Source organism: Trichomycterus rosablanca, chromosome 5, assembly GCF_030014385.1.
Source record: "Trichomycterus rosablanca isolate fTriRos1 chromosome 5, fTriRos1.hap1, whole genome shotgun sequence".
Lineage (NCBI taxonomy): Eukaryota > Metazoa > Chordata > Actinopteri > Siluriformes > Trichomycteridae > Trichomycterus > Trichomycterus rosablanca.
The window spans coordinates 26372045-26389257 of record NC_085992.1 but is presented as its reverse complement, the minus strand read 5'-3'; the positions used below and the strand labels follow the sequence as shown (position 1 = coordinate 26389257).

Here is a 17213-nt window from a genome sequence, read left to right as displayed (position 1 = left end):
AACAAATTTCTTACACATCATCTACTGGAATATCTGGTTGATGAGAGATTTTGGATGAGGTAGTGTGGTGTTGTGTGTATGTGTGCAACAATGTGTATCTGTAGATGTGTGTGTATGTGAGATGATGATGATGCAGCAGGTAGGTTTTTGCAGGATCAGGCACTAATACACTGCCGTACAGAGTGCAGACCCAGATGGCGTCTCGGTTTGTGTGTGCTCCCTTTCGTTTCTTCACACCTGCACTCTCACTCCCGAAGCCTAATTACAAACAAAGAAGGGTGTCACTTTCCCGAGCTCCTGCTGTCTCTCACACTGTCCACAGTGATCAGTCTCTGCTCTGTGCCTGTCTACCCCTTACCAGGCTAGACTCCCTTAGTCTCTTTGACTGACAGACTGGAAATCGTGCTTGTTTATAGCTGTACTCATTGGTTCAAACCAGTGCTGATGCTTTGCTGCATTTCACCTAAATCACTGTACTTGACCTGAGAGTGTCACTGATTATGCGGTTTCACACTAAGGTATTGGCTTTCTTATTTATGTGAGCTTTTTTACACAGAAAGATGTTGGTCATATGTTACTGTAGGGTTACCACAAAAAACTCCAAAAAACTTTTCTTTACTGAATGGCTGAATGCCTTTATTTGTCATATATACATATACAGGTGTACAGTACAATGAAATTCTTTCCTCGCATATCCCAGCTTGTTTGGAATCTGAGGTCAGAGCGCAGAGTCAGCCATTGTACGGCTCCCCTGGAGCAGAGAGGTTTAAGGGCCTTGTTTAAGGGCCCAACAGTGGCTGCATGGCGGAGCTGGGATTCAAACTCTCAACCTTTCAGTTGATACCCCAAAGCTCTACCCACTAAGCTTCCACTGTCCCACTGGCTCATGAACAGCTGTCAAAATGCACTAAAATCTTAAAATGAGTTCAATGCTCCAGCTGGGTTGATCAGATTCAGTTCATATTGATTTATTTATTTTATTCTGGTCAGGGATGCACAGGTCCTGTTCTACCAGGAAAGAAGAATCGGGAAAACGAGACACAAACAGAAGAGTTTAATTAGTGTGAATCAAACACCGCTGAACTGAATCAAAACTCTGGAGCCGATGAGCGTGATCAGGATTGGCTGATCGGGACATGTGATAGTCACGTGACAGTCCGTGGGAGCATGGGAATTGTAGTCCATATTGTTAGAAGCAGAACTTGCCCCCTCCATCCACCCCCCAATCACAAGAGGACAAAATCAAAGCTGAGCAGAGTGATTACTTGATGCCCCCCCCCAGTGTAGATACTGATACAGACTCACTCAGTGGTGGAAACAGCACAGTACAGGCTCGTGTTTCTTTTAAGAAACCTGTAAAGAACTTTTTGTAGTTTTGCACTTTTCCTAATGTAAGGAGGTTCTGCTGCACATTATTTAAAATAAGAGTTGTTTGTGAGCTATTATAAAGGATATAGATAATTCAGATTTCTATTTTGTTTTAATTATTGTGATATTGTTATTGTTATAAAGTTTGAGTCCCTTAAAAGGATAATTATAGGTGGTGCTATTACTATTTTTGCACCTCTGCAGTCTTTTAAATTACAATGCAAAAAAAAAAATTTGAGTCTTTTTTTCAATTGCATTATACAAGAAAAAAAAATCGAAATCGTAATCGAGAATCGGTTATAATTTTAAAATAATCGAGATTTTTTTTTTTTTTTGCAAAATCGCCCAGCCCTAGTTTAGACTTTGACATCTTGGACATTTTGACTAAGCGATTGCTAACTGAATTGCTGTAGTATTGCTAGGATTGCCTCATAATGCAAATTAACCAGTAAACGTAAGGCACGTGAATGCTATGCAAATGAAATATGTTCAATTGCTAAACACAAACCTTCAATTTTGAATTTCACATCAAATTGTGTATTATACAGGAAACGGTTTGTGACGCTATTTTCACAGCCGTGAATTAGGTAGGGCTTTATTCATGAGACATTTGAAGCAAAAATTTGACAGTCATACCAGGCTGAGTCAGTCAAATGTAAAAACATCATTACAGAAAAAGCATGACTTGAGCACAAATCAGGTATGAGCACAAAGATACCATCTCTTATTTACTCAGATTCGACCACTTCCCCTACCATTACAGACTGACTGGCCTCAACAGCAGACATGGTTATGCTATTGTATGGTCTTTTTTTTTGTTTTTCTTTCATCTCATGCCTTTTATTTTCTGCCTGTCTGCTTCACTCGGTGGCTCTCCTTTTAACACTCAGCCCTGTTACAGTCTCTCTGTCAGAAACTTCTCTGCTTTTATCCCCTTTAAATCTCACCTCACTCTCTGTATTCTTTCTCTCTTAGACCCTTTGCACTCGCGGACCTTTTTTTGGACTCTGAGTAGGTAATAGCTTTCTGTTGAGAAGATAACCCCTTCACAATCCACCCCCTCACATCCTGTGGGTTCACAATGCAGGCACCACCCGACAGGTCTTCTCATCTGACCTAAAAGTCATGGATTCTTCTGCTTCTGTTTTAATATTAACATAACGACAGACATTCATTTTATTGGATATCAGTAAGCTGGGTAAAGTTCTTTTACAGAGATGGCACTGTTAGAGCTGTTAAAATCACTTGCATACTTTAAAGTTATATGATATGGCCAAAAGTATTCGGACACCTGACCATGGGCTTATTGGACATCAGATTTAAAAAACAAATTGTATGAAAATACAGTGACTTCTATGTGATCTTTTCAGCCATAAGAACAGTCACTCTTTTGAGTGTGTCTGTCGGAATCTTTTCTAATTTAGTAAAAAAAAATGTATGGCTGGGTAGTGATTTTGGTCAAGAAAGCTTCAATTGATGTTCCAGTTCATTCCAAAGCCATTCAGTGGGGCTGACATCAGGGCTCTGTGCAGGCCACTGACAATGTAATCAACATGTCCAGCCAGCTTGTAAAATAAACTTCTATCCAATCATATCAAACAATTTGTCCACCATTTGCGTAAATATGGCAACACAATATTCAACATGATTTTGGTTATTACAGAAACTCAAACTGTGAAAGCCTAGCTGTGATAATAGCTGGTGATGTCTGAACAGATTCCAGATTATAAGAGGGTTCTTCAAAAAGTTTCTGCACTTTTTAAAACCTATTTATTAGGAATTTCAAAAACAAATTACATCACTTTTCTACAGTCATCTTTGATGCATTTTTCCCAGCGTCGTACCAACTTTTTAATGCCGTCAGCAAAAGCCATCACTGATGCACTGCTGCTTTCACATCATCATCATATGAAAATCTTCTTCCCCTTAAAGCTTTTCAGAGTGTCCAAAAAGGTGAAAATCAGATGGTGCTAAATCCATACTATAAGCTCTCTCTCAGTCTCTCAGACACGACCAATTACTACTACTCCCACCCTCATCGTTTCCAACAAAAATATAAAAGTGTGGAAACTTTTTGAAGATCCCTCATACTCAAATTATCTTATCTTCATGACCTTGGCCTATTACATGAGTTGCACGATGCAGTATGTATGTCTTTGCACATTTGGCCAACGGAAATCGACTAATTGAGCCTGTGCCGAAATGCAGATGCCATTAAATGCTTACTATTAAGTATTATACAACAGTTAGTTCCGACCTTACAATCTGATTGGTTGAGAAGCGTTCTAGCCGTGCTGATATTCGTGATAACAGCACGGTCTTTTCACACCACAATGGTATTACTCCGCTGACGCGTTGCCATTAACGACAAGCTTCATGCACACAAACGCGCACGCAGGCGACACAGCCTTTTTTTCCTGGTCACGTTTTAAATCCGTTATCTGATATACAATCTAGCGCACTGTGTAGGGAACATAACCAATTGTCTAATTCACTATCTAGTGCACTATGCAGGGAACATATATCCATGATCTGATACACAATCTAGTGCACTATGTAGGAAACATTAATGTGTTTGTAACGCGAACAGTTAGTTAAGCCCAGTTAGCAGCTCCTAGTAGTTGTTTTCATCCATAGCCTTTGGTGTGTGCGAGAGGTTTTTTTATTTCTTTTTTTCCCTTCGGAGGTTCTTGCTTTCTTCTTCTTGTTGTTCTTACCTCCCTAAAATGAGTTTTTGCAACTTGGGATGTCTGCTTTGTAGTGTTAAACTTTATATTCGTTGTGGAACTACTTTTTGGCGGAAGGTATTGTCAATATTAAAGCATATTTAATATGAAATTCAGGGCTTCTTTGATTTATTTTCTTTATTTATTTTGTAAAAACTGTTGTATAAAAGCAATAGAACACTCGAGGTCGTGTGTTATCGCGAATAACATCACGGCTGAGATGATCTACGGCACTCACCTTCGGTTCGTGCCTGCGACCAAATCACAGCCGTGATGTTATTCGCGATAACACACTCCCTCTCGTGTTCTATTGCTTAAATAAAAAACAACAACAATAAAGATAAAAAGCATAAATGCCTGTAACAGTGCAATGTAGCAGTATGGTGCCTAGAAAACACAGCCTTATATCATGATGCTTTTATCTTCATACATTACTGTGGCCACAACATATGGAAAAGACCATACAATAGCATAACCATGTCTGCTCTTGAGGCCAGTCAGTCTGTAATGGTAGGGGAAGTGGTGTAAGTGTGGACGAAGCAAATCTGAGTAAATCAGAGATGGTATCTTTGTGCTCATACATGTTTTGTGCTCAGGTCGTGCTTTTTCTTATGGACGTTAGGGGCTGAATTACTGGCAAAGAGATGTTTTACTGTTGAGCTGTCTGACCACATAATTTCAAGAGACCCACAATTCTCTACTTCTCTTTTGCATGGTTTGTGGGAATTAAAATGATTCCAGTGTTATTTATTGTTTATTGTTTACTACATAACTGATGTTTTTCGTATCTTCCTTATCAATTGTCTGTGAACATGTGGACTGGGGATGATTACATGTGCTTGTGGGTTATCTAACCAATTAGATCAGGGATGTTCATGCTATTTGCTTGTTATGTATTTATGTATTTAAGTTTTGCGTGAAATTATTATTTTTATGTGCAGCAGTAATATTTAGAACATGCTTTATTATTTTGTGATCTTAATTGCACTTACTGGTCTCTGTAGCCTTAGCACACATTGTAGGTGCACAGTTGGAAACTATAGCAAATTTTAAGTGAATCTTTTTCTAGTCTTTTGTTAGTTTCTGAGACAATGCTGGCTTTGCATTTTTTTGTCAAAGCCTTTTAAAATAAATAAATAAACACAGAACAGTCAAAACATTATGACCACTTCTCAAAAATCTGCATGTCATGGTCACAGAGGATGTTAAACCCAAATGCAGGAGTCTTAAACCTTTTACATTTACATTTTCGGCATTAAGCAGATGCCTTTATCCAAAGTGACTTACATTACAGCTACAGTATACAGTCTGAGCATTTGAGGATTAAAGGCATTGCTTAGGTCCCCAGCAGCAGCAACCTTGCAGTGGTGGGGCTTGAACCAGTGACCTTCTAATTACTAGCCCAGTATCTTAACCACTAGACTGACTTGCTTATCTCGGTGTTTAGGGGGATGACTAGCGCCCCACTCAAGCAGCTTTTCTCAAGCCCAAATCACACACACCATTCTCACAAGCATGTGTCCTCCATCGGTAGGTGATGCCAACTCCACTGACAGTTGGTCATGGCACCAGGGGTTACAACAGTATGATCGGTCTTGGTATCTGCGGGCATCTTTGATTGCAGGGTCTGAACAAGGACATTTCACTGGTCCTTGAATAGGATTTGAAATGTTGGGAGCCGTTCTGTTGAATGGGTGGGAGTTTGGGGACAGGATTCTGTAACGCGCACACACATGCCATGCTCATGCTGGTTGGCGTGAGTGCGGGCAGGGTTATTGGGTGAAGACTTTAACTGCACTTGAAAGCATTCTCTGCATCTAATTAAACATTACTGGTAACACCTAGAGGCAGCTCTTTATAAGTGTACCTGGGGTTCAGCTTGGTGTTAGGTTGTTAGGGTGTTAGGCAGACTTAGGTTGCAACTTGCCAGTGGATTGAGTAGCTGGCGGGCTGCATCCAACCATTTGTTTGTTTCTATTCAAGTCTGTCATTTTGTTTTCCTGTTTCCTGGTGATTTTAGTCATACCCAGCTGATAATGTGCTACACAGAAGTCTAGACTTGTGTTTGGTCTGCATCCTTGCCATCCTTTTGTGTGTGTGTGTGTGTGTGTGTGTGTGTGAATTTGTCACATTCTGTGCCAGGCTTTGTGGCCATATGTACGCAGGTGGCGGCTGCTTGCTTAGTGGTGCAGCAAGACCAGCCCTTGAGCTCAGTGCAGCAAAATGATTGAAATCGGCAAGCAAGAAAGCTGACAAATCACTAAAAAACTGCTTTTAAATGGCATAATACCATCATTCATAAATCACCACTGACAGTTTAATCATCCTGAAGTCTGAAGCCTTGCCTGACCGCCGGACAGCACTCCCTGGTCAGCCCAAAAGAAAACAACCTTAAGTACATGGGCTGTCCACTTCTATTTATACTTTATACCCTAAGGTCCTATAGCAGACAATCAATAAATGTCCCTTCACATTTAGACTTTGGAGATATGATGATGGGGCGGCGTAGTGGTACAGGAAAAGCTTTGTAATATATTGGCTATTTTTTAAATTGATTTTAATTGAGTTTTCTTGTTTGAGTGTACCGCTTTTTTTAAAATGGTGGGCACCAATAGTCTCAGACCACTAGTGAAAATGATTGTTTAAGAAGATATACTTTATTTGTCATATACTGTACATTTACAGGTGTACAGTATTATACTTTTTTTTTTTTAATGGTGGGCACCAATAGTCTCAGACCACTAGTGAAAATGATTGTTTAAGAAGATATACTTTATTTGTCATATACATATACAGGTGTACAGTACAGTATTAGCATTCTTAACTGTAATGCAGTGATTGTTCTTACAAATCATATAATCATAACAGTATAACAGTTGGCATAGACTTAGCTCAAAAACTGATGATCCATGTTATTTCAGCTTGAATTCACAATGCTTGGTTTTCTCTGTGTTTAAGAGCCCCTATACATGCTTTATGGATTTTAGGTCAGGTGACTAGAGGAAAGTCTATGAGAGTCAGCACTCCATGGCCTTCAAGTATTCATTGCAATGCTTGAATGGCTAAAAAGAGCCTCCATGTATGTGGTTAACCCTATGTAGCAAGCTAATCCTGGCACTGCATTAAAGCTGCTTCATGTCAGCAACCACAGAGAAAAGAAGGCTGTCATGCGGATGTAACAGTATTTATAAAGTGGATTTACTGTTTGAAGTTATTTGTCACTAGATATTTAAAATATACAAGGGATCTTCAAAAAGTTTCTACACTTTTATATTTACGTTGGAAACGGTGAGGGTGGAAGGAGTAGTAGTTGGACGTGTCTGAGAGACTGAGAGAGAGCTTATAGTCCGGATTTAGCATAATCTGATTTCCACTTGTTTGGACCGCTCAAAGAAGCTTTAAGGGGAAGAAGATTTTCATGTGATTAAATTTTCATGCGCTCTACCGAAAACATTTTTTGCTGATGGCATTAAAAAGTTGGTACAACAGCTGCTCAGGTGGTGCAGCGGTAAAGACACATGCTGGAACCAGAGCTGGGATCTCGAATACATTGTATCGATTCTCAGCTCTGCCTGCCGGCTAGGGTGAGCAACCACATGAACAACGATTGGCCTGCTGTTCAGATATGGGTGGGATTAAGACGGATAGAGTCTCTCTCTCATAACGTATGGAATTACGACCTCTGCTGGCTGATTGATGGCACCTGCACAGAGATGAGCAAAGAGTGCTGTCAGGGTGTGTCTCTCCATACACAGCGCTGGGCTGCACTGCACTCATCAAAGTGTAGGTGATAAGATGCATACAGCATGCTGCCCACATGTCGGAGGGGGCGTGGGTTAGCTTTGTTCTCCTCAATCAGAGCAGGGATCGGCATTGGTGGAGAGGAAGCATGGCGCAATCGGGAAATTAGACACGCTAAAAAGGGAGAAAAATGGGAGAAAATGCATAAACAAAATAATAATAAAAAAAACGTTGGTACAACGCTGGGAAAAATGCATCACAAAGGAAGGTGACTATGTAGTAAAGTGATGTAAATTCTTAATAAATAGAGTTTTAAAAAAGAACGCTTTTTGAAGAACGCTCGTAGATCCATGGATGAATCTTGAATATTGTGTCTTTGTTGTTGTGACATTGAGTGTGTTTACAAGCAGTGAATAATTAATTGACTGCAAGAAATCTAATTTTGGCAGTAAATTACTTTCAAAGTTTTGTGCAAGTTTAGTATTTACAAACCTTTGAGTTGATCGAGGTCAGTCAATAACTGAATGTCTGAGCAGCATCCACTTTACCAGCTTGGTCCCCACACGTCCTCATGTTTTATGTTACATGGCAGCTGACTAGGGCTGCAACTAACGATTATTTTAGTAGTCCACTAATCTGACGATTATTTTTTCGATTAGTCGACTAGTCAACGATTATTTATGTCATACCCTCCATCTCTGCCTTAACATAACAAAGCTCTGTTATGTTATTTAAGTTCCAATATCAAATTAAAATAATGACCCATGAAACATGAATATGAAACTTAAGCTTGATAGTTTAATTAAATATATTTGAAACATTAATACACAATCACAATAAAAAAATTCAATGAAATAAGAAAGCTTTGGACAGCATTAGAAACTGTTATGTTTCAGAAGTTATCACTCTGGAAATCAAAAACATATATAACATGTGGTTGAGAAACATGTGAATGCTGTCTGTGAAGACCTCAGCCATTTGAGGGGTGCATGAACCTCTTCTCATCACATCCACACTCCATTGCTTAGTGCTATTAATAGAAAGAGCAAAAGAGAAAGCTGTATTAATGATCACAAACTGAAGGCTGTGTATCATAGTTTATTACAAACAGTGTACTGGCTAGTCCAACTAAACCATAACAGGTTAAATATCTTAACTGAATTATCTGCTGAGCTAACTAGCTATCATTAAGTGGAGGAGGCTTATTATTTAGAATGAATGCTCTCATTAACGAGAGCAAAAAATATAGAAGACGAGACAGGGTAACGTTAGGCTATAATGTTAAGTTATATAACGTTACTCATATAAATGACTGATTAACTATTGCACTTAATGAGTTAGCTAGCAAACAAACCTGAAAAATAGTGAACTCTTAGGAAGTTTTCCGACAAGTACTCTAGCATTAACAAACATTAACTACGTTGGTTAAAGCACAAAGCGGTGTAAAAACTTACCTGAATAACGCTGGTCATCACGGCTGCAGGGTGCTCGCGTTTCACCGTAGTGCTGGTGTGAAACCACAACTCTGCTCTGTAGTGTCTGTGTTCAGCTCGTTTCATTGGGTTATTTTGGCTGAAATACTTTAGAAAGTTTCGGTCTCTTTATCTTTGCCTCTCTGTGTTCATAAACTCCCCGCTGCGCCATGGAAGCGATGCTGCGCCCCCTGCAGTTCCTTTAGTGCGTTGCAATAATAACGACGCGTCGACAATGAAATTCCACGTCGACAAATTTTTATAGTCGACGTTATCGATTGTGTCGACTAATCGTTGCAGCCCTACAGCTGACCCAGGTTAAGAGTCGTGTCCTTCTGAGTTGCCATGTTGGCCCGCTTAGGGGGCTTTTCTGGAGTGAACCCAGCCTCAATGCACATTTTGCACCCGCTTTCTCTGCTGTGGGCTGCGGATATTTTGTGTCTAGTATTTGTTACTGTTTCCGTTATTTTGGACACATCCATTACTAGCAATTGTATAAAATACATAATACAATCTATGGATCTAAATTTGTTTCAACAGTTTAAGGAGGCTCTTTTTTATTATTTTGTTTATGCATTTTCTCCCCTTTTTCTCCCTTTTAGCGCGTCCAGTTGCCTGATTGCGTCATGCTTCCTCTCCACCAATGCAGATCTTCGTTTCTGATTGAGGAGAACGGAGATAACCCACACCCCTCCGACACATGGGCAGCAGCCGTATGCATCTTGTCACCTACACGTTGACGAGTGCAGTGCAGCTCAGCACTGTGTACGGAAAGACACACCATGACAGCACTCTTTTCCCATCTCTGTGCAGGTGCCATCAATCAGCCAGCAGAGGTCGTAATTGCATTAGTTATGAGAGAGTCCCTATTCGGCGTTTTAATATCCCACCCATATCTGCACAACAGGCCATGTTCATGTTCATGTGGCTGCTCACCCTAGCCAGCAGGCAGAGCTGAGACTTGATACGATGTATTCGAGATCCCAGCTCTGGTTCCAGCGTGTGTTTTTACAGCTGCGCCACCTGAGCGGCCGTTTAAGAATCCTTTTTTTTCTGTTTCGGCATGAACGTACCCCTGTTTGGCAAGTGATGTAAGTATTGGTTTGGCATTTTTGGTGTGGGTAACTCCAGTGGCACAAACAGAACCCTGACCTATATAAGGAAGTAGAATATTTGTGAACCAAGCCTTTCAGTGTCTGACCTCACCAAAGCTCTTTAAAATTAATAAGTACAAATTACCACACACACACCAAAATATTGTGGACAGTCTTTCAATAATGAGGATGTAATGATTTCAAACTGATTTAAGCCTTGACATATAAAACTTATAATAACTGCAGTGTTCAGACCACACTACTCAGCTGCTTGCAATATGTAGAAGTGCTAGAAGAGCTTATGCTGTTGTATCAGCCAAGGGCATTGTGAGGGAGGACAATTCCATATTATTTCCAATGGTTTTGGAATAAGATTCAACAAGCTCGTGATGCCCTATTCAGTGTCTAAGAACTTTGTTAGTATAGAGAGGCAAATGCGAGTTGTATCCAAAGGAAATTGGAGAATGGAGAGAGCAAGCACTGATTAATCCAATTACAGGGCTAAAATCCATCTGACTTAATCAGATTCCTCAAAATTAGAAACTTTTTCACCACATGCAAAATCAGATTAGAAATCAAATTATGGTCAGATTATTAGTCTGCATGTAAACACAATCAGTGTCAGCATTATTAGCTTGGCTTTAGTAGAAAGAATTAAACCGAAGTTAACAAGAAGTCTTATGTTAGGGAATCACATTAGCAGCATTCATAAATTTACACACCTGCCTCATTTTATGTCAACAACATTTCACCTCGCACCTTGCCACGCTCGCTTTGCAGAATCAATTTAGCTCCATCGTGTAATTACATTTCTCAAAAGAACCAAATGCAAAATAGCATAAAATGCAAATGCCTTGTTTTCTTACCGTACACTCACCTTCAACACCCAGCCGCTGTGCTTCACTGATATCTCTAACGTGCACTATTCCTCACACTGTGACCTGACATGGCATCTTTCTTGTATTTCCTCAAAGCACACTCCTCTTTTTTGGCACTGTAGCTCAAAGCTGTAGCCTTGATTGTCAGTCTAGACGCATAAATCACTATTGATAACAATGCGCTCATCATTTACAGCCATCGAACGGGCTGTGATTTATTGAGATAGGCTAAAGACATTAGGGAATAGACTTTTAGCCTAAACACCTACACCGATCAGGCATAACATTATGACCACCTTCCTAATATTGTGTTGGTCCCCCTTTTGCTGCCAAAACAGCCCTGCAACTGTGATGCACCGTGTATTCTGATACCTTCCTATAAGAACCAGCATTAACTTCTTTAGCAATTTGAGCTACAGTAGCTCGTCTGTTGGATCGGATCACACGGGCCAGCCTTCGCTCCCCACGTGCATCAGTGAGTCTTGGCCGCACATGACCCTGTCGCCGGTTTACCACTGTTCCTTCTTTGGACCACTTTTGATAGATACTGATCACTGCAGATCGGGAACACCCCACAAGAGCTGCAGTTTTGGAGATGCTCTGACCCAGTCGTCTAGCCATCACAATATATCCCACCCACTAACAGGTGCCAAGATGAAGAGATAATCAGTGTTATTCAAAGTGTTATTCAGTGGTCATAATGTTATGCCTGGTCGGTGTATTTAAGGTAGCTAGATAACAGGTCATCAATTTGTTGAAAGGGTTTAACTGTTGCTTATGCAAATACACAATATGGCCTAAAGTATCTGGACACCCCTGATTTTAAGTTAAGGTGTCTTAGCTACAGTCATTTACATTTATATTTTAGACATTTGTACTGCTGTGTACGTTGCTCATCACTGGAGCCACAAGTCATTGTTGGGAAGCACACACAACAATGCACTACAAATTATTTTTCTTTTCTTTTTTTTATGCATTTTCTCCTATTTTTCTCCCCCTTTAGTGTGTCCAATTGCATCATGCTTCCTCTCCGCCTATGCCGATCCCTGCTCTGACTGAGGAGATCGAAGCTAACCCACACCCCCTCCGACACATGGGCAGCAAGCCGTATGCATCTTATCACTCACACACTGACAAGTGTTGTGCCACCTAGAGTTGTGTACGGAGAGACACACCCTAAGAGCACTCTTTCCTCATCTCTGTGTAGGTGCCTCTAATCAGCCAGCAGAGGTCGTAATTGCACCAGTCTGACAGAGAGAGACCCATATCCGGCTTATTCCCACCCATCTGAACAACAGGCCAATCGTTGTTCATGTGGCCGCTCAGCCTTCAGCCGGCAAGGCAGAGCTGAGATTCGATACGATGTATTAGAGATCCCAGCTCTTATTGCAGCGAGTGTTTTTACCGCTGCGTCACCTGAGCGGCCTTTGTTTTTCTTTTCTAAAGCCCTTATCTCAGCTGTATCAGAAATATGTACACGGTACTAAAAAGGTCTCACCTGTGGTCATTCACTCGATGGACAAAAGTATTTGGACACCTGACAATGTTTGGCATTCCGTTTAATAATCAGTGACATTATTATAGAGCTTTCTGCAGTTGTTTTTAATAATGTATTTTAATAATGTATTAGATCATAACCCTTCCAGGAAGCAGTTTATTATCTGCTTCTAACCTTTTCAGTTTTATTTCAGGGGGTGATATCTGTAGACTTTGGCATACATTTATGGGTCTTTATTTATGTGTGATTAAAATATGTATGATGGTTTTGGAATTTTGATTAAACAGCTCATGAATATGGAAGGCATGTTAAGAGTATGTCTGTGGCAGTGATATATCCCCATTGTAATATCTCTTCTTCCTCCTTGATTTGCCCCTGAGATTTGCAATAGATTTATCCTTTGGTAATAGATTTACCCGTCACACAGTGATGGCTCTTAGAGACCAGGTTATTTAATGTCTTTTATAAAACTTTAATGGAATTAGTGGTTTTAATTACCATTTCCACCTTATTAAAGTGCTCTATCTTTTTCCTTCCCTGAACATCATCCATTCATTTACCTTACTTCTGCTTATAATGTGGGATTATCTGGGCTGGTTTAAGAAGTGGAAAATGGAGACTTACTGCTTGCTTCATTATGTGACAGGCGAGATCATGTGTAATTACAGTGATTATCCTTTCTGCCTTTCCTTGGTTTCATGCTGTAGATGTCAGCACCACTACTAGTGTAAAACTTCTGAAGTTTAACAGAGGATGTATTATAATAGACAGTTCATTTTTTATGGTGGGGGGTGGTCACAGGCAGTGTGGGGGGTTTCTCACTATGCAATGATTATCCCTCTATAGACATTTAGGATGTTTTTAGCACAGTTTTAAAGACTGCAAGGCCAAAAGCACACATTGTAATTTGTGGAATTAGTCATTTTGTCATGTCTTTTCCCAAGTAAAGCATATTTTTGGCTTGTTTGTGCAGCAGGTAGTGTTAGGGTACTTGACTATTGATCAAAATGTTGCTTGCAGTGTGTTCAGTCATAATCACAAGTTGCTTTGGATAAAAGTATTTACTAATTGCCTTAAATGTTGGTATATATATTTTTGCTGGGTTTTCTTCTAGGAGTGTAATTTTTTTACGGATGCAAAGAAAGACAACAGCAGACTTGTGTTCCAGATAGGGAAGACCATCAAACCATTCCAGACCCTCAAACCACAACCATACAGAATAAAATTGAGAAGAGACGTGTTGAACCAAAGGAGGTGTGTCAATGATAGAAGAACTGCTGTAGGCAGTAAGCCACCTGGTCCAGATGACAAAGCAGTTTACTTGCTTAGGTTTGGTGAAGAGATGACTTAACACGCTGCATAAGGTCTGCAGAAAAGTGTGGGAGACTAAGATCTGGCCAGAAAAATGGACACAATCAGTCTTCGTTCCACTGCCGAACAACAATGACTTGTTCCAATGTGGAAACTACAGGACCATTGCATTGGTCCCACATACTAGCAAGATCCTGTTGTGAGTAATCCGGAAACAAATGCAAACAAAGTTTGAAGAAGAGTTTGCCCAGGAACAAGCTGGATTTAGGCTAAGACTAAGCACACAGGATCAGATCACAAACCTCCAAATCATTATAGAGAAAGCAAGAGAACGGAACCAGTCATTTATATTTACATTTATGTTTCATTGATGTCACAAACACATTTGACATGGTACATCATGACCAATTATGGATAAGCATGTTTGAAGACAGAAAGTCCAACAAGCATGCAACGTCTCGCCATATCTGTTTAACATCCTTAAAGTACAAGTGATGAGAAGGGTGCTACAAAGATTTACAGAGAATTCAGGATTGGTGGAAAGACCGTTAGCAATCTCAGTATGCTGTTGACATTGTATTATTGGTCACATCACCAGAAGAACTTCAGGAGCTGGTGTGTCGAATCAAGAAGGCTGTAAAGAAATGTGATGACAAACACTGGAGTGCTGGAGATTATAGTGGAAGGTAGCAGATCGAAACAAGTGGACGTCTTATATTTGAGAAGCAGGGCATCAAATACGTCAAGAATGGCAAAGGGCATAGCCGTGATGGTCATTCTTTTTTCAATTTATATAGTACCTTTCTCAAACGCAAGGTCACTTTACACAGTCAAGAAAAATGGGGAAATCTACAGTGAGTAAAAGAATGAATTAACTGTGAAAAGAGATATGTTTTAAGTACGGCTGTCAAACGATTAAAATTTTTAATCGTGATTAATCTCAGAATTTCATATAGTTAATCGCGATTAATCGCATTAAAAACAATCTGTGTAAATGTTATAGAAAACAAGGTTTTTTAAGTAAAATGTTACAATTAAAATGGTGAACACATTTTATGCTAAATGTACTTATGTTAAAAACTGCTGGGACAAGAGAAAACTGTAAGGGAGTTTTATTCACTCACATACTAGGCAGTAATACTATCCAGCAGAGACCCTTGACTTCGTATATATGTCAGATGCGCAGTTATTGTAACAGACTTTTCTGTGGTTGTATCGTGACAATGGTTTGATGGACGTTTCTACACAAAGTGAGTGTGTTTTGACTAGGGATGCATCGATACCATTTTTTCCCAACCGAGTACAAGTACATGTATTTTTGTACTCGCCGATACCGATACCGATACCTATTTAGAATGATGCAATCTGGAGCATTATGGAATAGTGTAGTTTTTAGTGTAAAATAGTGCAGTGGAACAGTTGCTTGGGTTGCCATCACTAATTGTAAAAAAAACAACCACCGCACAGACATCATTGAGAAAGCTTCTGACAAGCTAACGTTAACGTTCATTAATAAACGCACGTAATTAACGTTGTGCACATCATACATGCGATGCGATTCTGCTGATTGAAATATTTACTTTAAAAAGATAATACAGTCCGATCCCATCTGAGCCGATTCTATCAGCACATACATTCGTGGTTCACCTCGGTAAATCGTAAACGACTCTGAGTCGGCTCCCGCTCTGTGGTAATAAGCAGTATAATTAAGCCTGAGCTTTATAATGTAAGCGAGTCACACAAAATGTTCTGTAGTAGTTGGTGTTTATTTACAACCGCAACATTCATTACAACAGTAAACACGGAGAATTGACTGAGAAAAGAAACTTACGCTGCGCTTACAATGAATCGATTCCTGAATCACTTGTATCGACACTGAACAGAGTATTGAACACACACACGTCCTATAACAGCGGTCGCTGCTTTTGTAACCGGTTATCTTTACTGTGAGCTCTATTTTGAAGGGTTTTCTTGTCAAACGGAACTAAATAACATTAAACGTGCGTGTGTGCGTGGTCAGTGAGAATAATTCAATCTGTCTCCCGTGGGTGAAAATGAATTGCTTTAGTTTTAGAAGTGAAAAAATCTCGTAATATCATAATGTAATTTGCGTTAACGGCACTATTTTTTAAAATCGCGTTAAATTGAGATCGCGTTAATGCGTTATTATCGCGTTAACTTCGACAGCCCTAGTTTTAAGCTGATTTTAAGGTTCCAAAATGCAGTGGAAAGCCTCCCAAGGAGGGGAGGTGCACTTATCAACAAAGAGGGGGACCAGCTCCATAATACTGCTGGCTGGGTTGGATTTAAATGTTTATGAAGGACAATGTTTCAATGTTTTGGTGTTGGCTATTTTATGTACAGTCATATACACCGATCAGCCATAACATTAAAACCACCTCCTTGTTTCTACACTCACTGTCCATTTCATCAGCTCCACTTACCATAAAGAAGCACTTTGTAGTTCTACAATTACTGACTGTAGTCCATCTGCTTCTCTGCATGCTTTGTTAGCCCCCTTTCATGCTGTTCTTCAATGGTCGGGACTCTCCCAGGACCACCACAGAGTAGGTATTATTTGGGTGGTGGATCATTCTCAGCACTGCAGTGACACTAACATGGTGGTGGTGTGTTAGTGTGTGTTGTGCTGGTATGAGTGGATCAGACACAGCAGCAGAGATGGCGTTTTTAAACACCTCACTGTCACTGCTGGACTGAGAATAGTCCACCAACCAAAAATATATCCAGCCAACAGCGCCCTGTGGGCAGCATCCTGTGACCACTGATGAAGGTCTAGAAGATGAGCAACTCAAACAGCAGCAATAGATGAGCGATCGTCTCTGACTTTACATCTACAAGGTGGACCAACTAGGTAGGAGTGTCTAATAGAGTGGACAGTGAGTGGACACGGTATTTAAAAACTCCAGCAGCGCTGCTGTGTCTGATCCACTCATACCTATAACGAGGTAATACGTGACAATACCAGCACAACACACACTAACACACCACCACCATGTCAATGTAACTGCAGTTCTGAGAATAATCCACCACCTAAATAATACCTGCTCTGTGGTGGTCGTGTGGGGGTCCTGACCATTGAAGAACAGTGTGAAAGCAGGCTAAAA

General features: G+C 40.2%; 1 protein-coding gene and 1 long non-coding RNA gene across 6 annotated transcripts in view; one reads left to right on the top strand and one right to left on the bottom strand.

Moving 5' to 3' along the window:
• LOC134315018 (KH domain-containing RNA-binding protein QKI) overlaps window positions 1–17213 on the top strand; it is a 161128-nt gene that overhangs the window by 29109 nt on the left and 114806 nt on the right. The window lies entirely within an intron of this gene.
• On the bottom strand, window positions 8612–9439 carry LOC134314415 (uncharacterized). Its single transcript, XR_010012380.1, has 2 exons — window positions 9290–9439; window positions 8612–8865 (listed from the first exon to the last, which is right to left on the bottom strand). It is a non-coding gene; the product is annotated as an uncharacterized LOC134314415 (long non-coding RNA).